At 40.1% G+C, this 10,532-nt stretch overlaps 1 long non-coding RNA gene across 1 annotated transcript; it reads left to right on the top strand.

The window, feature by feature from the left end:
- Nucleotides 1-951: 951 nt before the first annotated feature.
- On the top strand, nucleotides 952-5,334 carry LOC115796967 (uncharacterized). Its single transcript, XR_004021374.1, has 3 exons — nucleotides 952-1,093; nucleotides 5,005-5,067; nucleotides 5,291-5,334. It is a non-coding gene; the product is annotated as an uncharacterized LOC115796967 (long non-coding RNA).
- The last annotated feature ends 5,198 nt before the right edge of the window (nucleotides 5,335-10,532 follow it).

Here is a 10,532-nt window from a genome sequence, read left to right as displayed (position 1 = left end):
ATCGTGAACTAGCGGAAAGTGTTATTTACTCTGAGGTGAAGATGGGAGCTGCAGGTATGATCTCAACAGCATTGTTAAGTGTTTGTACTGAAATGTGTCATCACATCATTATATTGCATTATATTAACCAGTTATCCTGCTCAGCCATTACATACTACCAGTACATATCACAAGGGTGCTGCGGTGCTGCGCCCTTTGTGCATTTTTTTTTTTTGTCCCTACTTTACATACAGTATATATATATATATTTTTATTGTAGGCAGTGTGTGATTTGTATTTACTTTCCATCTCTTTTTTTCTTCTTTTTTTGTTCTGTTGTCATCTTCTTAGATTTTGAATTACATTTTAAATTGAATTTTTTTCCTCAGTGTTATGAATTTTTTTTTTTACACAAGAAGGGACGTGATTTTTTTTTTCTTGCCAGTTGTAAATAAAGATTTTTGTTCATATACAGTGTATCACAAAAGTGAGTACACCCCTCACATGTCTGCATATATTTAAGTATATACTTTTCATTGTGTCAAAGTGTCATTTTGTCAGTGTTGTCCCATGAAAAGATATACTTAAATATCTAAATTTATATTATATTATATTATATTATATTATATTATATTATATTATATTATATTATATTATATTATATTATATTATATTATCTGCGGTAAATGGAATAGTTCTTCTGTAGCACTTTTCCATTCTAGCTGAGCACTCAAAGCACTTTATACAACATGTTTGCAATTCCACACAAGCACTATTTCAGAGTGCTTTATATCTAACGTTCACATTCATACTCCGACGGTTGCATCAGAGAGCAACTGGGGGTTCAGCATCTTGCCCAAGGATACTTTGGCGTGCAGACTGGAGCAGCCAGGAATCAAACCACCAAGCTTCCAATTAGTAAATGACCTGCTCTACCTCCTGAGCCACAGCCACCCCTATATATAAATTCACCTCTAAGTCTGTTTATTCATCCAGCAGCTTTGTATCATACAGTGTATCTGCTGAACAAATGATCTGACCTCTCTTTCAGAGGACAGTCTACTGTATGCTGAGGTCAACCGCCCCAAAAAAGAAAAAGCCAAGAATGAAAAAGGTGAGTAAAATCTGCCATTAAAGTTTGCTTTAATCACACATCAGTTGTCCTCATCCCCAAGTACAAGTACATTATAGTTTTGAACTATAACATTAGAGATAAGTGTCTAAATGATCTCTTCACTAACAGGAAGATCAAGTCCTGCAGCAAATAACAAAGCAGCTTATACTGAAGTCAGATTAGGAAGCACTCTCAGTTATATACAAAAATAATCATGTAAATTTAGTCCTCTCTTTCAGCACAAAGCAAACTCTAATCACTAATCTTTATTTTTACATTTAAAGCATTTGTTTAAAACTTTAAATGTTTCCTGTTGATTGCATCCACAAGAAAAATCTTATGGGAATTATGGGATCTTTAATTGCCAGTAGTGCAGTTTTAAAGTCAAATTTTCCAGTGTTAAGATTAAGAGATTAAGACAGATTAAGATAGTGTTTATTCGTCACATGCACAGTTATACACAGTACAATGCACAGTGAAATGTATTTTGTACCTGCAACCATATATACACACACATATAAATAAGAAGAATAAAAATAAAAAAGTAATTCACACTATACACTATACTCTATATACTATACACTATACACACTTTTACGTGGAATTATAAATTATAAATTATAATATTTACATTGTGCAATAATGGTCCAGTTAGGGCTCAGAGTTGAGCAGACGGATGGCTTGTGGGTAAAAACTCTTCTTCAACCTTTCAGTCTTAGCCCTCAGGCAGCGGTAACGCCGGCCTGATGGGAGCAGGGAGAAGAGAGAGTGTCCGGGGTGGCTGGGCTGTTTTAGGATCTTCATGGCCCTCAGCCTGCACTGCTTGGTGTAAATGTCCTGCAGGTTGGGGAGGGTGGTTCTGATGGTCCGTTCAGCTGAACGAACCACCCTTTTTAGGGCCATGAATTCCTGCTTGGTGCAGTTTCCCATCCAGGTGGTGATGCTCCCACGCACGATGCTCTCGATGGTGCAGGTGTAAAAGTTTTTGAGCACCTTGAGTGGGAGCTTGAAGTCTCTCAGCCGCCTGAGGAGGTAGAGACGCTGTCTGGCCTTCTTCACAGTGATGTTTATGTGATGAGTCCAGGACAAGTCCTGTGAGATGGTCACTCCCAGGTATTTGAAAGTGTCCACTCTTTCCACCTCAGCACCACTGATGACAAGTGGATGGTAGTCCCTCTGCTGCTTCCTGCTGAAGTCCACGATCAGTTCCTTCGTTTTGCTGACATTGAGCAGGAGGTGGTTCTCCTGGCACCAGTTCTCCAGGCGGGAGACCTCTCTCCTGTAGGCTGTCTCCTCATTGTGAGAGATTAGTCCCACAACAGCAGTGTCGTCAGCAAACTTGATGATGACGTTGGACTCTGACGTGGCCTCGCAGTCATGGGTGTACAGTGAGTACAGCAGAGGGCTGAGCACACAGCCTTGGGGGGATCCGGTGTTGAGGGTGAGGGAGGATGAGGTGAGGTGACCCACTCGTACCACCTGTGGTCTGCTGGTCAGGAAGCTGTGAACCCACCTGCACAGGGATGGGCCCAGGCCCAGGTCCAGCAGCTTAGAGACCAGCCTGGAGGGAACTATGGTGTTGAATGCTGAGCTGTAATCTACAAACAGCACTCTCACATAGTTCCCCTTACCAGTGTCTATGTGTGAAAGGGTCTTGTGGAGGAGGAAGGATATGGCGTCATCTGTGGATCTGTCTGGCCGGTATGCAAACTGTAGTGGGTCGAGGGTGGTGGGCAGTGAGGAGGTGATGAATGTCTTGATGAGTCTCTCAAAACACTTCATCACCACAGAGGTGAGCGCTATGGGCCTGAAGTCATTGGGGCTGCTGGGGTGTGGTTTCTTTGGGACAGGGACTATGATGGACTTTTTAAAGCAGGTGGGAATCACACACAGTTTCAGTGAGAGGTTGAATATCACTGTAAACACAGGTGCCAGCTGGTCAGCGCAGGTCTTAAGGACACGTCCACTAATACCGTCTGGTCCAGCCGCTTTCCTGGTGTTTACACGTCTAAACGCCCTCCTCACGTCGCGCTCCGTCACAGTGAGTGTCTCCGCCCCTCCGGCCGGGAGCGCAGCGGGCTGTCGGCTTCCCGACTCGAAGCGCGCAAAGAAGATGTTGAGTTCATCAGCCAGAGAAGCGTCGGCACTCACCGGGTGTGTGTGGTGCTTTGTAGTCCGTGATGGTGCGTAGTCCCTGCCACAGTCCCCTGGAGTCAGACTGTTGTAGTTGCTGTTCCAGTCTGCGGCCGTAGCGATGTTTAGCCTCTTTCACCGCTCTGCGGACGTTGTATGATGCAACCTTGTAGTCCTCCATGTTTCCAGAGGCGAGGCCGGAGTTGTAGGCGGCGGTGCGGGACCTCAGGGCGTCGCAGACAGATTTATCCACCCACGGCTTCTGGTTGGGAAAAGTCCTGATGGTCCTCCTAAGTGAAGTGTCATCAACAACTTTCCCAATAAATCCCACAACAGTTTCCGTAAACTCCTCGATGTCTCCGCCCGCGCTGCTGTTACTTGATAGAAATGTCTGTATATGCACAAACAAATGTTATTATAATATATAACTAAAGATATTTCCCAGAAAAATTAAAACAAGCTAAAACAATCAAATGTCACTTTTTTTTCGCCGTCACAATAATACAATGCACAAAATGGGTAACGCTGTGAGCCAGCCACAGACTTTATTTTCCCAGCTTTGCCCTTGTCTTCAGCCCATTGTGGAACTCTCAGGTCTCTTTTTTCTAAGTTTTGGACCTCTTTTTGTACATATACATATGTAAACAGCTCCACTTTATTAGGTACACCTTGCGGGTACCAGGTTGGACCTCCTGTAGCTTCAAACTACCTTAGTACTTTGTAGCACAGATTCAACAAGGTTCTGGAAACAGAGATTTTGGTTCATATCAACATGACAGCATCACACAGTTGCTGCAGATTTGTTGGCAGCACATCCTTGATGTGAACCACCACATGCCAAAGGTGCTCTATTGGACTGAGATCTGGTGACTGTGGAGGCCATTTGTGTACAGTGAACTCCAGATTGAGATGATCTGAGCTTTGTGACATGGCATGCTATCTTGCTGGAAGCAGCCATCAGAACATGTGTACACTGTGGTCATAAAGGGATGGATATGGTCAGCAACAATACTCAGGGAAGCTGTAGTGTTTGGTGCTAAAAGGCACAAAGCATGCCAAGAAAATACCCCCCACCACTACACCACCAGCCTGAACAACTGATATAAGGATGGATCCATGCTTTCACATTTATGCCAAATTTTTAACCCTGCCATTTGAATGTCACAGCAGGACTGAGGCTCATCAGGCCAGGTGATGTTTTTCCAGTCCTCTTTTGTCTAATTTTAGTGAGCCTGAGTGAAGCATGATCCCAGTTTCCTGTTCTTAGCTGACAGGAGTGGCACTCAGTGTGGTCTTCTGCTGTTGTAATCCATCTTCCTCAAGGCTGGATGTGTTGCGGGTTCAGAGATGCTCTTCTGACTATTTTTATTGTAACAAGTGGTTATTTGAGTTACTGTTGCTTTCCTTTCAGCTCAAAGCAGTCTCCTCTGACCTCTGACATCAAGAAGGCATTTTCACAAAGAGAACTGCAGCTCACTAAATATTTTATCTTCACCTTTCTGGTGCTCAGTTTGCATTTCAGCAGGTCATCTTGACTAGGTGTACATGCTTAAATGCACTGGGCTGCTGTCATGTTATTGATTGTGTAGATATTTGTCATAATGTAGTTGATCAGGTGTACCTAACAAAGTCCCCAATGGGTATATTCGTATCTATAAAAAAATATACATAATTTAAGCATTAATCTGTCTTATATTTTACATCTGTCCATCAGTGCAACAGCTGTATATCAAATTTCTGCTGCACAAATGTATCCTGAGATCTCCTGTCTCTTTTAGAGGACAGTTCGATGTATGCTGAGGTCAACCGCCACAATAAAGGAAAACCTAAGGAAAACCAGGGTAAGTAAAGTCTGCAGTTATCTGCAGTTATTAATTTAATAATTTACTGTAATAATTAATGATTCAAAATGTGAATCTTTTGAACCTTTGAGCCCCATGTCACAAACTTTATATTACTTATGAAAGCTACTCTAACTCAGTTGACCTGCTGATTAAGTTAATTATTATTTTTACTTATGAAAATACATAGAAGTGTTTTAAATAATCTTCTTTCTGCTCATAGGACAGTTAAGTCCTGAATCAGCTGATGAGGCAGTTTACTCCGAAGTCACATTAGGAAGTGGTCCAGGTAATATTAAAAAAAAAAAGTTGAAACGTGATCTTTAGTACAACAAATAGTAACAAATACTACTGTTGTGCATGACTAAAGATATTCCCGAGGAGAAAAAAGAAAGTCTATTTCTTTGTCTGCCCGTTCATCCAACAGCTGTCCTGTCTCCTTTAGAGGACAGCCCAATGTATGCTGAGGTCAACCGGCGCAATAAAGGAAAAGCTAAGAAAAACCAGGGTAAGTAAAGTGAGCACAATCATCTCCAGTGGTGGGCTTAATAATTTACTATAATAATTAAGGATTAAAAACTTAAATCTGTTTTAGTCATTTTTTATGTCTGCATTTCAGTTTATATCACTAATAGAAGCTGTATTACTCTATATTCATATCAGTGAAGTAGCTAACTCGATTAACCTCTGAGTTAGGTAAAGTGTTTTTTTTTTTCATATCAGATTAGAGAGAATTCATTTAAATAATCTTTTCTCTGCGCTGAAATCAGAGTGTTTGCTCTGAGGTCAAATTAGAAAGTTCTCTCAGTAATTATGCTAACATTTAAGATGCATTTAAGTGTTTTATTCTTATTCAGTTCAGTTCAGTTCAATTTTATTTATTTAGCACCAAATCACAACAACAGTTGCCTCAAGGTTCTTTATATTGTACGGTAAAGAAAGAAGAACGAAACCCCAACAATCAGAAGACCTCGCCTATGAGCAGCACTTGGAGACAGTGGGAAGGAAAAACTCCCTTTTAACAGGAAGAAACCTCCAGCAGAACCAGGCTCAGGGAGGGGGGGTCATCTGCTGTGACCGGTAGGGACTTAGGGGAGAGAGAAGAGAGCAGAGATAGACCATTTAATAGTTACTAATGATTAAATACTGTAGTTGTGTATAAACACACAGGAAGTCAAAAGAGTGAAGAAACACTCATAGGAACCCCCCAGCAGACTAGGCCTATAGCAGCATATCTAAGGGATGGTTCAGGGTCACCTGATCCAGCCCTAACTATAAGCTTTATCATAAAGGAAAGTTTTAAGCCTAATCTTAAAAATAGAGAGGGTGTCTGTCTCCCGAATCCAAGCTGGAAGCTGGTTCCACAGAAGAGGCGCCTGAAAGCTGAAGGCTCTGCCTCCCATTCTACTCTTAAGTATCCTAGCAACCACAAGTAAGCCAGCAGTCTGAGAGGGAAGTGCTCTGTTGGGGTGATACGGTATTATGAGGTCTTTGAGATAAGATGAGGCCTGATTATTCAAGACCTTGTATGTGAGGAGAATGATTTTAAATTCTATTCTAGATTTAACAGGGAGCCAATGAAGAGAAGCCAATATGGGAGAAATATGCTCTCTCTTTCTAGTCCCTGTCAGTACTCTAGCGGCAGCATTTTGGATCAGCTGAAGGCTTTTCAAGAAGATTTTATTCATTAGTTCCTAATATTTACAAATTGGAAATCCCTGTGTATTTGTTGTGGTTGTCTTACAGGTCAGTGAGGAGAGCTGCAGCAGCAAAACTAAAAAAGAATTTGATGAAGCCCCTGTTGCTCCTCTGCTACTCAACTCCCAGACATGCCCTGTATTTTGTACAGTCAGTTTGTTACTAGATAATAATAATCATCATGATTACATTAATGTACAGTGTATACAGTATAGACTTCATACTATCTTTTATCAAAAAGCACAAACTTATGTGTTCCCATTTAGTGACATGTTCTCTGTATTTACTTAATAACATCAGCTGACTTAAATTCAGTTTTTGTAGTGTTACATAAGGTAGGTTAATGTTTGGGCAACAAGGAATACTATAAATTTATGTATTTAAAGATATTCTGCATTATTTAAAAGAACTGATATGATACTGTGCAGATTTGAATGTGTCAATAAATGCATTTCTTCTTGACTGCTTTCGGCATTTCGAGATTTTTAATTTGGCCTGATCAGTATTTTTGCTTCATCGTGATGTTTGTAAAATATAACAGTGAAAACATAAAGAATTTATTTTTAACTTTAATTAAATGGTATTATATAATATGAAGTATGAATCATAATTGCTGTCACTGAAAAAGTAGGCAGCTGGACCTTTTTTGGTCGTCACACGATCTAAGGTGTGAAAAAAAGGCGTGGTTCATTACCATCATTGGAGCCAACAGGTGAAACGTTATTGCGTCATACTCCCTTCCCAGCAGTTTCAGTCCCCACTCACAACTTGCCTCAGGTGACCTCATATGATGTTGAGGGTGGGGCAAGGGCTCCAGTGGCAGTAATGATCCACTTTGGCTCACGCGACGACTCACACACTCAGTAGTGGGGCAGTGACCCTCAGCACCACCTCCAAAGAGGATCGCCCCCACTATGGGCTAATTACCTGGGACTCTGCCAGGTGTTGTTTTAGAACAGAAGAAGCCTCTTGGATGAGAGGTAAGACATCCTCACAAACAAATGCTAGTAATAATGTTTTTTGTTAATCACCTGAATAAGCAAGTCTAATTCTGAGTTAAGGATCAAAGTTGGGTGCAGAATTATGTTTCTTATGACCTTTACCTGCTTTTTGAATTTTTAATTATCTTTGTGACTCTTGAAATGTGCTTTAAAATAAATACTGCTAGCTAACAATTTTTTTTTTCTTTTTTTTTTTTTTTTAAATTTGACACCGTGTTGTGGTGCAGTTCCTCATAAGTTTCATCGAGGTTTGCGTCTCCACCTTCTCGCTTGGATTTTGTGGATCAGGCACAGCATTTGGCCACTAGGGGGCAATGCAAGACGCAAAACTAAGGAGTAAAAACTGTCGATCGTTCTTGAGCTGGCTCCATAGAACATAAGTGATGCAGAGGTTTAAAATTCACAGCTTGCAAAAGTTAGTAGATCAACTGTATTTTTTTTAAATCATAAATTAAACAGCTTAGTGCTGTCATCGCTACTTATTGTGCAATGACCTCTGGGCACTTGGTGTCTCTTTGTTTTTTGTGCTGTGCTCTGTTCCGCAGGAGCTCATTGGAGAATATTTTTTTTAATTAAGATTTAAAATAAAAACCTGCTCACTGGCTGCAGTGAGTTTGGCTATAAAAGCTCCCTCCTTTCTGCAGGCAGCCAGTGACCTCTGTGTGCTGGTGGTGTCGTCTGTCTGATCTCTGTACAGATTTTGACATCTTAGCTACGGTATGAGCTCTTGAGTTAATTCTGCTTTGTACACATTTTGTCACACATCTATGTATTAATGGTGTGGGATGCTGCAGAATTTGGTATTGATCCGATAAAGCGTAATTACAGAGACAGTATTGCTGATACCAAGTACCAATACTTTTAACTTATAATGACAGTTTATGTAGGGGAGAACAGTGGATTGGGATGTCATTTAAAAAGTTTCAGCGGGCTGAGTATATTATTTGAATATCAGAATATCGTCTATAGGCACATTATTACAAATTCTGATTCCAACGCTTCAAATGTTATCAGTATGGGCCTGAAAACTGCTAATAACGTTCATTTAATGGACTGATAACATTCGAAGCGGGTGACCATCATCAATTTGCAAATTCTGAACACATTTTAATGACTTTTATCTTTTTACTTTATACAATAATTCAGGATTATAGCCAGAAAAAAAAAAAAAAAGAGAACTGAGAACTCCAGTAGAGAACTGATAAATTTCTCAGCTTGGCGCAGCCCCGGGCGATCAATAACTGGCTAGAACCCTGTAACACAACAAAACACACCCTTCAGTTTTTCATGTATTTTGAAACTGGGCTTTTTGGAGACATCAAATATAAAGGTGCCTGTCTTTAAAGTACTTTGGGCCAGTTTCTGTTGTTTAAAGGTGCCATATAAAAATCACAGATTGACAGTGAACTCAGATATACTCGGATCTAATATATGCATAGTTCGTGTTGACCAATAACACTTTAACATTAACTAATGCTGAAGAACCAACATCATTTACATCACTTTCACCAGTATACGAGTTACCTGGGTATTGTCTGCCTCTCTGACAGCACTGTGGGCTCTGTCTGTGTGATGTGGTTCAGGGTCTGTCCGAGGGATTTCCTTCCTCCTCTCTTTGTTTCTTTTCCTGCTCGTTCCAAGTCAAATGTTTTTCTTTTTTCTGATCTTTCATGTCTGTACATATGGTGGTGCTGTTGCCACAGTAGGTCATTTCCTTCCAACATGCATCGCTGTTTGCAGTGTTTTCATTTAGATTGTAAAGTACGTCTACATGATGCTTTGCTTTCTGGTTCTGCTCTGTGCTGCTGTGTCATGTGACTACAGGACAACTAATCATAGCAGAACCAGTTTTAAGTGGTTTCATAGTTGTGTCCACAACCATTTGTAGAGCACAGTGGAGGCTGTGTCATGGTTTGGATTTCTGAAAGTGGCATGATCCATGAGCTTTAGGAGTGGGCCCACTGTATTGTTAATGAATGCTAAAAAAAGGAACACTTCTGTTTCACAATACTTCTTGTATCACTCATTTCCTGTGTCTTGTACTTCCTGTCGGTGAATTTATCACCAAACAGATCACAGATCACCAAACAGATCACCAAAATTCTATCTATCTATCTATCTATCTATCTATCTATCTATCTATCTATCTATCTATCTATCTATCTATCTATCTATCTATCTATCTATCTATCTATCTATCTTATATATCCTCTGTAATACTTTTAAAATGATACATCAGCAGCAGTTCAAAGATATTACTTCAAGTCCTTTAAAATGTATTGCTGTGTTTGAAAAGCTTTCAGCAGTGTGAATTGCAAAAGTCTGATCGGCAGTTAAAATTGAATTAATCAAAACTGTTTTTAGAATTGCACCTTGACTGTTTCAGTGTCCTTCATTAACCTTTTGTACATCTTTGGGAAATTCAAAGCTGTTTACAGGTGAGTGACAAGCTGATCATAAGACAGAGATTACCATTAAAGTAATAAGACTAATTAATAGTTTATATATACATATGTATTTATACATGAATGGGGATATTTTTTGGATAAAACTGTTTTTTCAGTGGCAAAAGAGGAAGTATAAAGACGTCAAAGTGTGCTGTTGTCCACGTTTGCTAATATTGTGTAAAAGGAAGGAAGCACACAGAAGAAGTTGGAAAAAAATGTTACGTACATTTTTCATATGAACTGCACCAGTTCCGGTTCCTTGTTTCATTCCAACTTCATTCTTTGTTCTTACTAAAGTTTTCAGATGTGTTGCTGCTGA

The sequence above is a fragment of the Archocentrus centrarchus genome, chromosome 18 (genome assembly GCF_007364275.1).
Source record: "Archocentrus centrarchus isolate MPI-CPG fArcCen1 chromosome 18, fArcCen1, whole genome shotgun sequence".
Taxonomy (NCBI): domain Eukaryota; kingdom Metazoa; phylum Chordata; class Actinopteri; order Cichliformes; family Cichlidae; genus Archocentrus; species Archocentrus centrarchus.
The sequence above is the reverse complement of the archived record's forward strand: the minus strand, read 5'-3'. Positions and strand labels throughout refer to the sequence as shown.